Raw genomic sequence first — 19,049 nt, forward strand, 5'->3', positions numbered from 1 at the left:
ACCAAAGACCGCCTTACCTTCAGGAAACTTCTCAAGACCCGTCTGTTCGGGCAGTAGCAACACCTTCCCCCACCACCTTCTCCCCCCTCCCCTCATCAGCGCCTTGAGACCCTCACAAGTGAGTAGTGCGCTTTACAAATCCCTGATTGATTGACTGATTGACAGCAATGGGGTAGATTGGGTTGGAATGAGGTAGAATGGATTGGGTGAAATGGAGTGGGGTGAACTGGAGTGGAGTGGGTTGGGTTGGGTGGGGTGAATAGGAATGGGTGAAGAGGGACTGGAGTGGGTTGGGGTGGGTTGGACTGGAGTGGGGTGGATTGAATCAGGATGGATTGCACTGCAGTGAGGTGGATTGGAGTGGGGAGGACTGTTTGGAGTGGGGTGGATGTGACTGGGCAGGGGTGTATTGGACTGGAGTGGAGTGTGGTTTACTAGACTGGATTGGAGTGGGGTGGATTGGATAGAAGTGGGGTAGATTGAGGTGGTGTGGATTGGGGTAGACTGGAGTGGGGTGGATTAGATGGGATGAACTGGACTGGAGTGGTGTGGATTGAAATGTATTAAGGTAGTTTGAAGTGGGTGGATTGGATTGGAGTGGGGTGAACTGTACTGCAGTGGGGTGAATTAAGATGGACTGGATGGGAGTGGGTGGGTGACTGAATTGGAGTGGGTGGATTGAGGTGGATTGAAGTGGAGACAGATAGATTGTACTGGATGGGGTGGAATGGATTTTAGTGGGTGGATCAGAGTAAGGTGGATTGGAGTGGGGTGGATTAGATTGGACTGGAATGTAACAGGCTAGATTGGGTAGATTGGATTGGAGTGGGTGGGTTGGATTGGAATGGGGTGGGTTGGACATGAATGGGGTGAATTGGATTGGAATGGATGGATTACCTGGATTGGGGTGGATAGGACTGGAGTGGGGGATTTAATTGGTATGGGGTGGATTTGATCAGAGTGGGATGGATTAAGGTGGATTGGAGTGAGGTTGGATGACTGGAATGGGGTGGGTTAGATTGGAGAAGGTGGATTAGATTGGATTTGGATGGATTTGACTAGAGTGGGGTGGATTTGAGGAGGGTAGATTAGACTGGAGTGGGGTGGATTGGATTGGTGTGGGGTGGGGAGGATTGTGGTGGATTGGATTGGGATGAATTGAGGTGGATTGGATTTGAATGGGGTGGATTAGAGTGGGATGAACTGGAGTGGTGTGGATTGGATTAGATTAAGGTAGATTGAAGTGGGTGGACTGGATTGGAGTGCGGTGAACTGTAATGCAGTGAGGTGGATTAGGATGGATTGGATTGGACAGCAGGGGAGTGGGTGGACTGGAATAGAGTAGGTGGATTGGATTAGGGTAGACTGAACTGGAGACAGGTGGATTGTACTGGAATGGGGTGGAATTGATTTGAGTAGGTGGATTAGAGTAAGGTGGATTGGACTGATGTGGTGTGGACTGTTTTGGGCTGGAATGTAGCAAACCTGATTGTGGTGGATTGGAGTGGGGTGAGTTGGATTGGAATGGGGTGGGTTGAGTTTGAATGGGGTCAGTTGGATTGGAATGGGTGGATAAGATTGAATTGGGGTGGGGTGGATTGGATTGGTATGGTGTGGATTAGATTGGAGTCTGGTGGATTGTGGTGGATTGGATTGGAGTGGGATGAGGTGGACTGGAATTGTGTGGGGTAGACTGGATTGGGCTGCACTGGAGTAGGGTGGATTGAATCAGAGTGGGGTGCATTGGAGTGGGAGGATTGGGGTGAATTGGGATGGAGTGGGGTTGTCTGTTTGGTGTGGGGTGAGGTGGGGTGGATCGCCAAAGATTGGAGTGGAGTGGATTGGAGTGGGGAGGATTGGGGTGTACTGCACAATTTAGGGAATTACATTTACGAAAGAAACCAGTGGTGGCTCCTCCGCTATGGCGGAGGAGCGTCACCCACCGCCAGCAGCAGAAGCTGCAGACCTTTCACAACAAAAGGATAATAAACATAGTTTGTTGTGAAAGGTGCAGGGTCAAGGGGGTGACGAACAGTGAGGAGAGTGCACAGTGCACTCCCCTCAGTGCGCATGTAGGTTTGGCCGACCAGCTCGGAACAGCCAAACACACATGTGCAGTGTGCTATCTTCAGCCCAGCACTGTGGTTCAAGGCTGGAGAGAGCAGGCACAGGCTTCCAGTCTGCACGGGAGCGCCCTGGCTGGGCGCTCCCAGACAATCCTAATGCTGCTTTCAGCAGCGTCAGCATTGGCCGCAGTCAGGCTGGGAGCCTGTGCCTGCCTGCTGAGGAGATGACGGAGGATCGGCAGCGCAGAGCAGAGGTAATTTTTTTATTTTTTTTATTTTATTAATCTCTGTAACTCCTGCGAGCTGCGACTGAAAGAAATAAAGAAACAATGTTGTTTTGCAATACTAAGAACAAGATAATCGTCAATTTTGAGAACAGTGCCCATGAAAACAAAACAAACCATGTGTACAAAGTGAGAAAAGAAGTCTTGGCAAAATAAAAGAAAGTTAACTATAGAAAATAAAACTGCAATTTTGTTTGTCCCACTGGGCACGTTTTTGCCAGTCAGATGCCTTCTGATTGCAGTGCAGTAGAAGTTAAAAAGAACAAAATAGTACCTTAATCACTTTGGGAGCAGCAGACAGGCACTGATTACGTTGAACCAATCAGTGCTTGGTCCCTGCTCCCCAGAGAGAAATGGAAATGATCCGAGACCTGCAGTGACCAATTATGAGGCTATAGAGTGCCACACGAGCGAACTAAATGGTAAGCAAATAGTTGGCTCCAAGCCCTTTTTGTTAACAACGTCTCTCAAGCGAGATGCATGCACTAGCACATGCTATTGCATGCTTGACCCTATAAATTGCCAGAAAGCAACTGAGTTTTTGTAGGAGGAGGCCTCTTTTTGCATACTAAGCCCTCCACTTTTTGCCTGATGTTGATATGTCCTAGAAGATGTAGTGCCCAGGGCCCCCCGCTAACCATGTTCCCTTGGTCAGAGCTCTTTCCCTAAATCTGTTGTGATGCTTGGCACAATTGGATACACTCTTAAATATCACTGTAAGTCCCTAGTGAATGGGTACCCCCGAACCCAGGGCATGGGATATTAAGGGTAGGCCCCTGAGGGCAGCAGCACTGATTGTGCCTCTCTAGGGCCCTGCACCCAGATGCACCCAGCACTGCCATTGCAGGCTGAGTGTACTAGGGCAAACCTAAAAAGACAAACTCGACATGGCACACTCCCTGTCCACCTTACAATGCATATGTTATGGGTAAGTCACCCCTTTAGTAGGCCTTACAGCGCTAAGGCAGGGTGCACCATACTATTTGCGAGGGCATAGTTGCATGAGGAATATGCCTCCACTGTAACCTTACAAAACCTGGGACAAAGTGAGTGAACAGAGCAGCCATTTTAAGCACATGTACTGGACACTGGTCAAACACCAGTTCCCACGTTACATGATGGCCATTCTGCACCCTGGGTTGTTTGGTATCAAACAACTCAAAATGATAAATCCAAACTGGTACCACTATTGGATGTATCCCTAAGTGTACCCAGGGGTCACCTTAGAGGTTACCCCTGCAATAGCTAACCTAACTGGCATGGTTGCTGACTGGTTCCATCCAGCATGCCACCTCCAGACAGCCAATATACAAACCTGGGGGAGAGCCCTGGGTCTCTGGTTTGTAAAACAATGCCCTTCTTGGGCGGAGGAGCTAACACCTCCTCCCTCAGGAATGTGCACTCTCCTGGCGATGAGCTTCAAAGGGCTACCGCCGTTGAAACTTGAGCCTCCAGGCCTGCTGCTAGCAGCAGATGGCTTTCTCCTTTGTCAACCCACACTTTGGCGGGAGCAAAGGCGGGAAACCACACAAAGGGAAGGAGGAGGGGTCTCACTGAGCATGCACCACCCCCCTCGGGCTTGCAGGCGATGTGGACCCCCCATTTAATTTTCCTCCATGTTGAATGGCAGGAAAATAGCCAATGAGGTTTAGGGTAGTGACCCTTCTCACAGAAAGTGGTCACTGTAGTGCAGAGGTCTTCAAACTGGGGGGCGGGCCCCCCTTGGGGGGCCTCAAGTGATCCCAGGGGGGGCGCCAAACTCTGGCCAAAAGAAATATTATACAGATAACATGCCTTTGTTTTAAGCAGAAGCATGTTATTGCAGTTTTAGAAGGGTAACAGTACTTAACTGCAATGTTTAAATAGGTTTAGACCTATTTAAACATTGCCATCTTTCTAAAATAATTGTGAAAAATTCTGAGGGGGGGCCCAAGGATTTTTATTTTTCAACTGGGGGGGCGCTGCATTAAAAAGTTTGAAGACCACTGCTGTAGTGGGTGTAGCCACCCAAGGGTAAGTATCCCATTGGACACTACCAGGTTCTCCCTAAAACGCCAACTAAATTCAGTATTTAGTGGGCTCCCCTAGACCAAGAAATCAGATTCATCAGGAAGAAAAGAAGCCAGCACCAAAGAACAGTGGACCTGCTGCACCAGAAGAGGCTCCAAGACCCCTGTTTGCTCCAGAGTCCCGACAATCGCTGCTGTGGAGGCGCTGACCACTGGACTGACCTCAAAAGACCCCGAGGACCTCCGGGCATTGCAAATAGCCTGAGATCTCCCTCCTGAGTGGAGTCACCACTCAAGAAACTAAAAAACCTACAAGGAACCAGCAAACTGGTGAGGGTCCCTTCACTGACCGGTCGATAATTCAGCAACCGGAAGTCACAGCTGGACCTGACAACACACCAATGACAGCCCGGACGAGACCTACAAGTGAGCCAACTTTGGTGGCACAGCACCCTCCCGTGGCCGAGTTGAATCAATACACCAGGTATTGGTCAGTGCACGTTGGACACCACTAAAAACAGCTCACCCAGAGCTGCAACTGGACCAGGAGGAAGCCCCAGTAGAGCGACTTCAGAGATACCCTGGACCTCACACCAGAGCACCCTCGTTGTCCTGCCAGGCCCCCAAAAGAAGACATACCTCCAGCTCCAAAGGGCTCCATTGCGCACAGCATTCAGGACCTACAACTCACCCTGCATCCGGCCGCCCTGAGCCCTGCATCGCGTAACTTGCTGTGTGCCAGGGGTCCCTAACCCCTTGCGATCTCAACAGCCCAAGGGTCCCGAAGGCACCCCCTTTAAATCTGCAAACCAGCTCCTTTTCCAAGTGGCCCCTCCAAGTGGCCCTGTACCTGTGCCAAGAGACTTTCCAGCACTGTTCCCGATGGAACAAGGTGCCACCCAAGACTCTCCAGCTGTCACAGTGTGTCCACCAACCTCGTTGGCCATCCTTCAAAAGAAGAGACTGGTAACTCACCTACGTGATTTTATATGGATTTTTCTAAGTGACCTTCAATTGATACCTATGGTGTGTAATTGCACAAAGACTAACTTTATTAAAACTTTGAAAAATCATAATTCAAAATGTACTTAACGCATCTTAAAGATCTTGGCCTTGAAAAGTATATCAAAGTCTGAAATATTTTTATAAATTCTGGTCTTGAGTTATTCATTGAGTATGAGTGGTGCATGGTTGGATTTGTGAGTACAACAAATGCTATACACATCTTCTGGATTAGCCTAACTGCTCGACCAGCTACCTTAAACATTGGAGCATTAGGTGGTCTATTTTTTACCTCTGGAAACCAACATGTGGTTGCCTGGACCCCCTGCACAGTGTGCCGATTTTGGCACACTACATAGAGGGCCAGTCTCCTACAGTTTTACTCCAGCTTTTATTGGCAGCTTTATTGAGAGGTCACCTTGGAATCTAAATCTGACTTGCATGGTGGTTTTAGAGTACACAGTTTCAATGATTGCAAACAAATGGACATTGATTCTTGATTTAGTTATTTTAGCCCAGAGAAGATGTTTTCAAGGAGCTGGAAAAAGGTAGGGAGCGATGAACCTGTTAATCACATAGCTAAGGGCTGTGGAGAAAAGAATCGGCTCTGAATGTGTCCTGAAAGGAGACCTAGGTTCATTTTGTACAATGTTGTGCTAAAAGATTTTGAGGTTACCTGGGCAACATACTCTATGGCCTTTATATATTTAGGTTTTTAAATATTCACAACTGAATTGTCAAGTTGCTTTGCTGATTTGTGTTTACTCATCGTAAGATATTTTAAAATAATGGGACATAATGAATTATTCTTTTAAATATAGAACAAATACTGACTTTGACATAGATACGTGACACTGTCATAATCACTGAACTTGTAGTAAAATATAACGAAGAATATGGCTTTTCGTGAAATTTCTTTACATCATTATTAAATGAGTAGAGTAACTTCATCACAAACAGCACTTGCCAAAGATGAGGCATCAAGGATTATCAACCAAGGTCAAAGTCCAAGCCTCTCTTAATAAATTTCTCAACACACAGTTTTATTGAGTGGAATTATTAAACCCGCACCTCCCATGAAGTGGATGTACAAATATTTTCAGATTGCTAACTTTGAAGTTTAAATGTTTAACTTGCCACCTACTGAACAATCATAATTTCCAATGCCTCCTGACCAACCTTGTCAACAAATCAATAGGAAGGAGATAAAGTAAGAAATTCAGTTATGACTTGGGGGTGTACGCTCTGCCCTAGACCATGAGGGCTTTTTCTATACATCCTATCATCTTGCTATTTCGCTTTCATGATCTCTTTAGACTTTGTGCATCTTGCATTTTTATATTTCTATCTCCTTGATTCTTTCTTATTGGATCTGGTGGGGTAAAAATATTGCATATATTTTTTCCTAATTGCAATTGTGTTTACATTTTGAAAACTGCGAGCAGTTTTTTTTATTCTCATATATTTGCAGGTACTTTTGATTTCAGCTTTCTATTCATCACATTAAGCCTGTTTATCGTTGTCATGTAAAACCTAGTTCGTATTTGGTGCATAAATATTTTCTATTTTAATATATACATGGAAAATGCTGTTCTTAGAAGTATGCGTGTAATTTCTGCAAATCCTAATCACCCATGTTTCTATATCAGGCTTTTGCATTACTTAGAGCCCAAAGGTAACCTTGCTTTACAGAATACTGACTAGGGAACATTGTGTCCTCTTTGAATTATATTACTTATGAGCTGTATTCCGGCCTGTAAAACGCAAGAGTATCTTTGCATGAGTCAGAGAATAATAGGACTTTTTACTTACCTTCACGACCTTCTGCTTCCATTATTCTATCATGATTTGGACCCTTGTTTTTGTACAGGGTGACTACAAGGGGCACCTCCCCTCCCTGTGTTCCTAGACCTGAGGCAAACTGTCTCTACACCACAGGGTAAGAGACACTGTGCTGAGTGTGTATTACTTAGGGCTTTACCATAAGCCTAACAAATATTTCCAAGTAGCTTTGCATGATTATTTGTGTGACCCACGGCATGGTTTTTACACACTAGTGTGCAGTGATTTGTAGTGAGTGTTCACATGCACTATGTGCACGACGTGATATTTTATTCATCTTTTTCTTCTCTTTAGGCCTCCCAAAGACACTTCAAACAGGTAGGCCCTGTGTGCATTTCAATGCATGTGCTCCCGATCTAGCTTAGTTAGCTAAACCCATACATAGGAGGAATTCTTGGCCCTGACAAATGCCCCAGACCAGTTTGGCTATAGGAGAAGGCAGAAACATGTTGGCCATAGAATTGTTTAAGACACCTTGAACCATTATGTTCAAGATTGTCTCATATTGTTTTAATCTTACCAACAAACACTGCCATTCAAATATTGAACCATATAGGTGATCTGTGAGGTAATTTTAGTATTTATTTCCCTTCAACTGGATCCCCGCTTTATACAGAAAGATAACATTTCAGCACTCTCTCAGAGTTCATTTAACAAGGTTGAGTCCGCCCAGGTGGTATTATCTTACCTGGGTGGGGCTAGATGGTCAAATGATGAAGCATGACACTATAATGTGTGAGACCACCTAGTCCATAAAGGGAATTCCCCTACCCATCCCTGAACACTCCAATGTCAATACCACTTTCCATGTCTATGATTTAGATCACCTAGTCAGTGACCTACTCACCTATGGAACAGGCCAGAGGGGCCCGGTCCTAGCATTCCCCATACACGTTGAGTCATAGATACAAAAGGCTAATACATCTTTCAAAAATAAAGATCCCTACGTTTTGTGGTGAGATATGGTCGACACTCATTTGAATGTCCTGCACCGCAGAGGTAGGTTCTCTGGTCGGTAACCCTGGGCAAGACCCACATAACATTCTACAAATTGCTACCAATTGAGTTATATTCTGTGTCACGAAATAGGAGAACATGCATAACTTGTTAAAATTAACTCGAAGTAAATCACTTTCTAAGGAAGTTCTGCAGGCCGAGTCACAATGTGGAAAAAACAGGCATGAATCACATCCTGCTTTTGTTTCCTACATCTGTTATTTAACTTTGATTAGATTAGGTCAAATTACTGATTCCAGAAGGAAGTTTCCTCTCCACAGTGTCTTTTCTGTATGTATAGGGTTATAGAAATAACTTCTGAAGGAATATAATCAGAGGATAAGGTCGCACAGTTCTGAGTCGTTTTCCGCCACTAGTTATTTGCCACGATGTATAAATACCCTGCTTTCAGCATATTAATGAGGTTGAAGGTACTTCTATTTAGCGGCTCGTTAGGAAAGGCCTGGAGTTTACTGGCAGTAATGGTACTGCCCGGTCCTGGTGCTTCTGTGGGGTCACAGGCTGAACCCTATAGGCCAGTATAGAATAGGAAAATCATATAAGAAGTAGTATTTCGGTGCATGTTCCCACATACTATTCTCTATTTGGGGGCAGATTTTCACCGGCATATGTTCGCTGCTTCGAGGAGTCAAAACGTACGATATGCGGCATTCCTGGGGTTTTACTGAATTACACGCAGTCCTGGTGGTACCAGTAACTACTGTTACCTTAATGTGCATTTATGTTTTTTTTTTTTTAATAATATCGGATGCTTCACTTGATGCTTGTAGCGGCCATCGCAAAAAATATAATTTATATCTCTGTCCGTCGGGTTTGTTGTGGTTACATTACTTCCGCCCTAGGCTTGCACAGTGAATTTACCACTAGTGAATGAAACTCATTTTTCTTTTTAACCTAGTGTCCCGATTCATAAAACTGTTATAGCATCTAAGTTTAGCTATAGTTGCAAGCTGAAATGCAATTTTGCTATTCAAAATTATTCGGATTGCAGCTGTGGATAGATTTTCTAACACATAAAGATGTAATACCGTTGTTTTATAGCATTTGGGGTAAATCCACTCCCGAGGCATTGAGTGAGCATTTGACGATGAGAATGCCATGGAAAGTTGGTAAACTCTTACGTGCTTGGGAGTTTGTGGGTCCTCACACATTTTGACTCCTGTTAAAGGCAGGAATGAATACCTATGCAGGGTGGGAATGGGGAGGAGTCACCCACACATTTAGTGGGTTTGTACAGGAAGGGCTTTCTCCTCTGGGATAAAACATTTTCTCCAGGCAAACAAAAAGAAAACCTCATAAGTAAATACACTTTGCTAAGCATTTGTACGTGCTACATGCGTAATTGTACATCATGGGCAGCTTTCCTGGACTGCCCCTGAAATTCTTTGAGAATTCTCAAAGAAATCACAAATGTACACCAGACCTAGCAGCAAACCTAGTGGTATAGATATACACATTTAATTTTAAATGAGGCCAAATGTGCTTATCTTTTGATTATGTTACAGAGTTTACAGGTAGTTATTTGTTAACACATTTAGCTTACATTGATCTTACTTAGAACTTTTATTTATGCGTGTTACGCTATTGCCCTAGCTTTTCTGAGCATCCTAAGAGCATGGCAATATGTTCTGTCGCCCGGGCCTCTGATACGGTCAAACATTTACTGGGATCCTAAGATGCTAACAACATTAATTACAAGTACTGCCTCTCTCATGAAATTCCCGTTCTCCATCCCTACTTCCCAAGACACCCCCTTTTCAGTTCTGCACACATCAGAGAGAGGAAGATAGAAAGGGACATGCTGGAAGCACAAAGTGGTTTCAATTAATTGACTTGATTGGGTAACTTACATAGTACAACACTACAGTCGAAACTACCTCTATGTGCCTGCACAAACCGCTATAAGAAAAGAGAGGTAGGTTTTCAGTAGTCTTTTACATTTATTGGGCATTCTTCACAAAACATTCGTCTTGAATAAATGTGATTTACTTTAAAAACAAAAAAAAAAAGCCATAATCTACATATAACTTAGACACATTTCACAAAAACAGAAAAGTCTGAACTACATATGAGGATGTGAGTAAGTGACATGAAGTGGCTGTTCCAAGGAGTATCAAATAAATGATAAAAGAAAGGAGATGAGCAAGGAAGGTAACTAAATGCATATTTTGTGAATGCGCACAGAGTAATTGATTTTAGAGGAATTCGTATACTTTTTTAAATCCATAAGATACATCTACCATAAGGGTAAATTGATAAGGCAACTATAGGGTGAAAGGAGGATGGAAGTGTACCAATAACTATTTATAGGTTGCTTTTTAAAGCATTGACTTATGACAGATTGCCAATTCATTGTCACACAAGACAGCGGCAGTTCTAGAAGATCATTCAAACCAATTCTCGGATGCTACAGTTTCCGAAAATGGAGAAGGTCGTGCCACAAAGGAAGGAGATTCTGATTCATTCTTCAGACTGAACTGTGCATCCAGCAGCTCTTGCTTATTTCGTAGGGTGGCTGGGCATATAGCAATTCTGCTTGGTTGAAAAAGCTTTGTTTCAAGGGCCTCATTTATAGAGAAGTGGCGCAGCGCTGCAGCAAATTATGCAGCGTTGTGCTGTGTAATTTCTGAAATGCAAGGATGCGCCCTATTTACAACAATATGGTGCACCCCTGGGTTTTCCCTAGCACTGGTGCGAAAAATAGCTGCCTAGGGCCAACGCCTGCACCCTACAACCGTAGCACAAGGCTGTCTGTGTTGCAGGGAATAATTGTTTATGCTCAAAACAGTGTCCCTTCCTGCACCTAAACAATCAATAATGGCGATTTGTTAGTTCTATGTGTGCTGCAGATTGCAGCACACATAGAAGTAACACATTGTCATTATTTAATGTTTTTTTTATGTGCAGGAAGGAACACCTTCCTGCACACAAACAATCATTAATGGTGTTTTGCTTTCTGCAGCACACATAGAAAAAGCAAAATAAAAGTATTTTTCCTCGTTGCGCCACACCCTTGGGGTGGAGTTAGTTTTTGGCACTGCCTCAGGTTTACAATTTCTCGTAAATCTGGGGTAGCTCGACCACAGCAACACGCATTGCATGCCCCTCTGCTGCAGAAAACTGCTTTTGGGGGGAATATTTACAAGGTGGCATTAAGCCACGCAAAGTGGCTTAGCACTGCCTTGAAATGTGAAAAAGGGCACAGCACCAACGGAGCATTGCTGAATCTGAATCTCCGGTGGCACTAGGGGCTTGTAAATGAGCCCCCCCAAGTGTCTTGAAAACTGCCACGTTGGGTAAATTCTTCAGTGTTGGACACCCAGGGCCAGATTTATCAATTTATCAAAAATACAACTCAACACAGCAAGACACCCTGCTGCACCGCGAGAAAAGGGAGGACTGGAATGTGCCATATTTTGCATTATATGATGCATTCCTGTCCTTTCCTTGTGCTGGTGCTTTTATGGCTGCTTAGCCCTAACTCGGGCACCCTTGCATCATGATGCAAGGGGGCCTTTGTTGCAGACAGGATTATTTTTGTGCAGAAGGGACACCTTTGTGCATAAAAACAATTCTGAGAGGTATTGTCCTCTTTCTACATATGCTGCACAAAGCATCACACATAGAGGAAAAAACAAGGAGAAATAAAGATATTTCTCCTTGTTACGCCTCCCTTGAGGAGGCGTTGCATTTTGACGCATTCCCAGGTCTGCCACTAATGGTAAAACTGGGACTTTGCCAAAATCCAGGAGTGAGTGCATGGGAACACCCACACTTTGGCTATGGAATGCATCCCAAGAACAGAGTAACGTAAGGCAGAGATTTGCACTGCATTGTGTTACTTCAGATTTATCAAGCCTGACTTTAGTGTTGCGTTGCCCTTGTGCCAAGTTGCGTGGCCCAAGGGCGACGCAACACTATGATAAATATGCCTTTAAGTGTTCCAGAACTGTATTCTCACCACACTAACCAACAGCTTGCTGTGAGACTCTTAGTTTAATCTGACTTGAAGAAGCAGATTTGCATTACTGGATCCCAGGTTGCGCTTTGGACAGAAATTTAGGAACAATTACGAAGAGTATTTTGGGCTGTGGCCTACTCGATCTTTGAATAAGGTGCAGAGTCTTTTGAATTTTAATCTCTGTACCACAGGAAGCCAATACTGTTCTTTCAGGGACAGTTACATGAGCGGATATCTTTAAATCCGGCTGCTTTATTTTGCAATTTCGGTTCCTTCTTTGGTGCACCAGCATTTACAACACTGCGGTAACCAAAGCACAGATTTATTAAGGCTTTCTCAAGCCACAAACACAGGGTGCTTACTATTTAGTGCAAAAGTTGGTTTGCGCTAAAAAGGTGCCCTTTTCACAGCACAAAAACATTTGCATTCTTTGCACTACTTTGCAACAAAGTGGTGTTACTTGGGTGGATCAGAGCGAACAACTAATGGCTTTCATGCAAAGCAGATCTGAGACAGCAAGGTGGGGCTAAGCGTCAAAAACTTTAAATAGGTGTTAAAGAGGGTTAATGTGGTTACTTCTCATAAAACAATGCACTGCAGTCATGCTGCAGTGCACATCACACATCCAGTGTTTGGGTCCTTCTGAGTTTGCTGAGATATAGAAATCTGGAGTAACAGTACAGATAGACTGCACTTCTAGTACAAAATCCTATGCTAGACAGCACACGCTCACTTCTGCACCATGGTGCAAGGCTGTGTATTCCACAAAGCAGCTTAGAATAGTGACAGCGCGTGGAATAACAGTGGTGGCAGGCTGATCTAAACAGATATGGCTCAGCACTGTGTTTTTCACCTTGCGCAATGAGGTACAGCAAATTTAGTTGCTGCACTGGAATCGCATGAAAACGTAGGAAATCGGGGCCCACCTTCACAGGCACCTAGGCTCAAGTCAGCTTGATTCAAAATTTTATACAGCTTTTGTATTGAAATGTATTAATCTGTAACCTTAATTAGGTCTTCTAATGTTTGATTTTAATTGTGAATAAATTGTGATTCAAATGTTCTTAAATTGTGTTTGACAGAAAATATGTTTATATGGACTAACATGTTTCAGTGGAAAAAAGCTATTATGTATTAAGTTATAGATAAGCTTTTACTTAGAGAGTTGGGAAATCTGCATTCCTGCAGGAAGGAGTTGATTATGTGAAGAACAGCAGTATGTTGTTTTTGTTTTAAAAAACAGACGGTAAAGGATCAATGAAGTAGAAAATGTGTTGCAATTAGTTAATAATCATCACTAAATGTGCTTCTGTGATTGGAGAGTAATGTGCTAACTTATGTTTCCCAGTGGACTGGGAAGCGATTTTCAGTCTTGAGCCTATATGAGCATGTATGTATTCTGGAATTTATGGGATAAATGCTAGCAACTTAATCAATTTCACCTTTGAGTTTTCAGATCGATGCCTTGTTAGTGGTTCAATATGTTTGTTTACAATTTGGATAAGTCTGTTTGGTTTACAACGGTTGTTGGTTCTCTATTTTCATCAACGCCCTCTGAGTATTTTCCTTATGGAAAATCATAATTCATGCATCTGATATGTTCCAAGGTAATTTTTCTTCTCTTCATCAATCCAGTTTGTCAGGCATTAAATAGCTCTTTATAGCGCTCAACACTGTCAGAATTTCGAAAAGGAACATACAAGGAAAGAAACACGTGCAAGACTATTCAATTCTGTTTTGAGAAAGACTCAAAAGTCAGGGAAGGATTGATGGCTTTAGAAGATCAGCTCGCAGTGGTTGGTCCATATGAAGGTGCAGAGGATCAAGAAAAGACAGTTTCAGATCAGGATCACTATAGATATTACAACACCTTTTGTTACTATAAAAGGACTATAAACTAGCAAGATGGCACCTGGTAATTTGTTGTATGACTCCCACTATTGCTTAGTTTGTCACTGCATTCCGTACCCTTCACATTTGTTGTTTTGATCCCTTTCCCAGTACTTTTCCCCTTACATTTGATTCCCTTACCTTCCGTCCTTTGTTAGTATTCTGTGCTCCCTGATCCTTAGTTGATGAGGTTCCATTACTAAGCTGCTTTGCTTGACTGTCCTCTGGATTGTTCTAGGTCTCCTGATAATCCTGGGTCTCATTACTACTATTGCCTCTGAAGTACCTGTTGAGTACAAACTGCCTTCCTTTTTCTCTGTATGCTTTCATGCATGTTACAAATGGGTCACTAATGCATTAGAAACTGTCATGGCAATTCAAGGCAAATTGCAAAGGATTGTCACATGGGGATGTTCAAGCAAACACTGAGAATTTTCCAACTGTAACACCAATAATGCTATCCATCTTACCTGATGTTCCTGCCATTTGTTGTAAAAAGGCCAGACAAAGCAACAAAATATGACACAGACTGTGCCATTGTCACAGCAGAATAAAGTGTAAGGTAACAGCTGCTCCCTTTAGTCCAATAGTTTGTTGATAAAAATCATTTAGGGAACAACATACATTGTCAGGTAATTGAAGTCATAACAAAACCTGTTAGGGGCAGTGACGTTATTGCTGCTTAATAAGCAGATGGTAATTTTCAATTGCTACTTAACCAGGCGGAATGCCAATGGGTTCTTAAATGTGACACCATGGAACAGGGCCTGAACACAAGGGAGGAACGAAATACCATTTCCTCCCCTCTTTCCACTTACTTTGTTTCTCTGATGCCGTGCTCTGATAATTGGATGGCCACAGATAACTAACTGTTCACTCATAAAGACTTTTAGCTTACTATGGCTGATGGACTTTTGTGTCTTTACCAAAATCTGTCCCTTAGATGTGAATCGTTGTGCCAGAAAACTGCCTATAAATAAAAAGTTATGTTCTCCATTTTATTAATACACAGTTGTCCTACGTAATTAACTTTATAATTTTATTTTGATAGACACTGTAGGAAGCTGGCTCTGTACATACTATATGAAAATGAGACATAGGCCCTCATTATGAACATGGCAGTGAAAACCGCTGTGTTCATGCTGGTGGTCTTCTCCGTGACCGCCAGCGCCCCCGGAACCCAGCAGCTGCACCCATCATGCAGATCACTGCCCGAGACCTGCGCGATGGGGCACTGCACAGGGGCCCCCTCACTGCCCATGCCAAGTGCATGGGCAGTGCAGGGGCCCCCAGGGGAGCCCCGGTGCACCCCTTCTGCCAGCCTTTCCCGGCTGGAGGCTGAGGGATCATTATCCGAGGGGCAGCACTGCTGCCCTGTCGGATGATGATGCCGACTGCCGTCAGTCAGGCAGCCTGGCGGTGAGTGAGAGTTCATTATGTGGCGGTGTGGGCCGTCATGTCGGCTGGCGGGTTTTCCCACCACCGCCGGGCATGGCGGTCCAGACCGCCGAAATTCATAATGACTGCCATAGTGTGCACAGTGTCCAGGGGTGCCCCAGAGGCTTAACAGAGGCTAAAGTAGATAATACTGCTGCTCTCATTTGTGGTAGTGTAGTTGAGCAGTTAGGCTTATAAGAGGGTAGTGCAAAGCATTTGTTGTACACACACAGGCAATAAAGGAAGCACACACTCAATGACTAACTCCAGGACAATGGTTTTTATATAGCAAAAATATATTTTGTTACTTTATTTCTAGAACCACAAGATTCAAGTTGCAGGTAAGTACATATGCAAGTAAGTATCCAACATATGCATCAATACCACTGTGTTTCAAATAGGCAAATTATGCAATTTCCAGAAACAGTCCTGGGGGAATGAAAAGTTAGCACAGTTTTGAGGTAAGTACAAGACTTACAGTTCCAGTGTCTGGGGGTAAGGATGTACACAGGCTGGGGTTCAAGTTAACCCCAAACACCCACCACAGGCAACACGGGGCTGGCCGGGTGCAGAGGTCAAATTCACTGTATATTTAACTTGGGCTCCTATGGAGACTGGGGGCACTCAAAATCAGGTCTGTTGCAGGTAAGTACCCTGTGTCCACGGAGGGCAGACCTGGGGAGGTTTTGAGGAGAACTGGGGGGGGGGTTTACAGGTCAGCACCAAACACACACCCTTAGCAGCTCAGGGGCGGCCGGGTGCAGGATGCAAACACAGCATCGGGCTCCCAATGCTTTCTAATAGGGGGACTCCGAGGATCACAAAAGATGCTGCAAGCTAAGTTCAGGGGGTCGGTCCCGGAAAACCAAAGGAGGAGGACCGCCTGCCGGATGCTGCTGGACTGGTGGTCAGATTCGCCAAGGCCATGGGGTTGCAGGTGCAGGGGTACTTTTGGGCATTGGGTATCTTCGTCTGCTTCTCTGGCAGTCAGAGGGGTCCTCAGGATTTAGGCTGCAGGAGTCATTGTGTTGGACAGGAGGGACCAGCCCAGGGTGGACACAAGGTCAGAATCGCCTGGGGACCAGCTCTACTCGGCTGGGCCACCTGGACACGGGCCTCAGGTGTCAGGTGCAGAGTGGGCAGGACTCGCTGATACAGGGCGGTTCTGGAGTCATTTGTTGGTGTTTTTTTCTGGACAGGGCCGCTGTCAAGAGGCGATCTTGGTCCCCTGGGGTGCAGGCAGTCCTCTTGAGGCTTTTAAGAGGTCGCTGGTCCTACAGGATGCGTCGCCTTTTGGTTGCAGGGCTTCGGAAGCTGGAGACAGGCCTGTAGAGCTGGGGCCAAGTCAGTTAGTGTCTTCAGTCTTCTATGCTAGTAGTCAGCCTAGCAGTCCTTCTTCTTTATTCTTGTTTTCTTCTTGAGGTCGCAAGGAATCTGACGAGCTAGGTTCAGGGGAGCCCTTAAATTCTGGATCTAGGGGCGTTACAGGAGTCAGAGGGCACAATGCTACTGTTCCTGAGGGTGACAACACCCTTCCGGTGTCCACTCCCCTTGGGGAGGAGGACACAGACCCAACCCTATTTGTCCCTGTCCTCCAAACCAAGATGGAGGGCTTTGCAAGGAGGGGGCACTTCAACTCTGGACACCTTAGGGGTGGTCCCAGCTGAAGTGGTCACTCCTCCTTGTTTTCCCTAATTTTCCCGACAGACTTGCTGCCAAGAGTGGGGAATTGTCTGGGGGAGCGGGCATCTCCACTAGGTGGAGTGCCCTGGGGCACTGTAACAAGAGGCCCGAGGCTTTGAGGCCCACCGCCAGGCATTACAGTTCCTGCAGGGAGAGGTGTGAAGCACCACCACCCAGTGCAGGCTTTGTTTCTGGTCACAGAGAGCACAATGGCTCTCACCCCATATGGTAAGACACTCATCTGGAAGTGGCAGGCTGGCATAGACCGGTCAGTCCTGCACTAGAAGTTTGGCTACAGGGGGCATCTCTAAGATGCCATCTGGGTGCATTTTTCAATAAATCCAACACTGATACCAGTATGGGTTTATCATACTGGGAAGTTTGATACCAAACATCCCAGACTTTAGTGAAGCCATTATGTAGCTGTGGAGTTTGTAATGACAAACTCCCAGTCCATAAACTTTATATGGCCACGCTGCACTTACAATGTCTAAGAATGGACTTAGACACTGTAGGGGCATATTGCTCATGCAGCTATACCCTACCTGTGGCATAGTGCACTTTGCCTTAGGGCTGTAAGAAACTATAGGGGTGACTTACCTGTGCCACAGGCAGTGGATTGTGGCCATGGCACCCTGAGAGGAGTGTCATGTCGACTTTGTCTTTTTCTTCCCACCAGCACACACAAGCTGCAAAGGCATGTGCTTTTTGAGGGGTCCCCCAGGGTCGCATAATACATGCTGCAGCCCTTGGGGACCTTCCCTGGCCACAGGGCCCTTGGTACCGTGGGTATCTTTTACAAGGGACTTAAATGTGGGCCAGGGGTGTGCCAATTGTGGAAACAATGGTATATTTTTTGGAAAAGAAAACTGGTGCTGGGGCCTGGTTAGCAGGATCCCAGCACACTCTCAATCAAGTCCTCATCAATATCAGGCAAAAAGGTTTGGGGGTAACCATGTCAAAAGGGGCACTTTCCTAGAGATACCTTTGATTCTGTGGGTAATTACCTACTAAGGCCTCATTATGAGACTGGCAGGCCAACTGTCGGCATGCTAGCCCCGTGGGGAGGATATCTTCACGCAGCTGGCGGCCTCCCCGGGCGAAATTACTGGGCTGATGGTGGAAACCTCCCTATTTGGAGGTTTCCGCCGGTCAGCCCAATGGAAACAGTGCGGTGGCATTGACTGCAGCTCCTCATGGAGCTGAGGCCAATGCCATCAGACAGAGGGTACCCCCAGTACCCTCGGAATGCGCACTGTGTTGTGATGTAGCAGGCAGTGTGCATTCTTAGGGTGCTGGGCAGGGGGGCTCGGCACTGCCCATGACATTGGCCTTTCCTCTAGCCTTTTCATGGCGGGGTCCACGGCTGGCAGAAAGGGGACTCATGATCAGCATGGCGGTGCTGAACTCAGCACCGCCATGGCTGAACATAACTCCGAGAGCCACCACCCCGCCGGGATGCGTCATTCTGGCGGTGGTGGCAGCCTGACAGCCAGAGTTGTAATCTGGAGGTCAGACCACCAGGGGTGCGGAGGTCTAACTGACACCATGGGTCGTCATAAGGTCCTAAATGTAATTGTCTATATGTGTCTTAGTAGGCTCTGTCAAAAGGTCATTTGCTAAGTTCTTGTAGCATGTGACAAAATTGTCTTATCTTAATATGTGCCTTCCATATGACGTTTTTTACTCTCTCTGATATGCTCCATATATTTTTCCATTAGAAGTCATTCTAGATGTTAGGGGGCAGATTTATCAAACTTTCATGCAGTGCAGAAAGCCACCTTGCTGCGCTGTGTGAAAGGGGAGGAATGCACTATATGAAACATTATACAGTGCATTCCTGCCCTTTTCTTGCACT

The 19,049-nt window shown here is 45.3% G+C and overlaps 1 protein-coding gene across 1 annotated transcript in view; it reads right to left on the reverse strand.

The window, feature by feature from the left end:
• ANKRD55 (ankyrin repeat domain 55) overlaps positions 1–19,049 on the reverse strand; it is an 872,819-nt gene that overhangs the window by 376,838 nt on the left and 476,932 nt on the right. The window lies entirely within an intron of this gene.

The sequence above is a fragment of the Pleurodeles waltl genome, chromosome 1_1 (assembly GCF_031143425.1).
Source record: "Pleurodeles waltl isolate 20211129_DDA chromosome 1_1, aPleWal1.hap1.20221129, whole genome shotgun sequence".
Classification (NCBI taxonomy): domain Eukaryota; kingdom Metazoa; phylum Chordata; class Amphibia; order Caudata; family Salamandridae; genus Pleurodeles; species Pleurodeles waltl.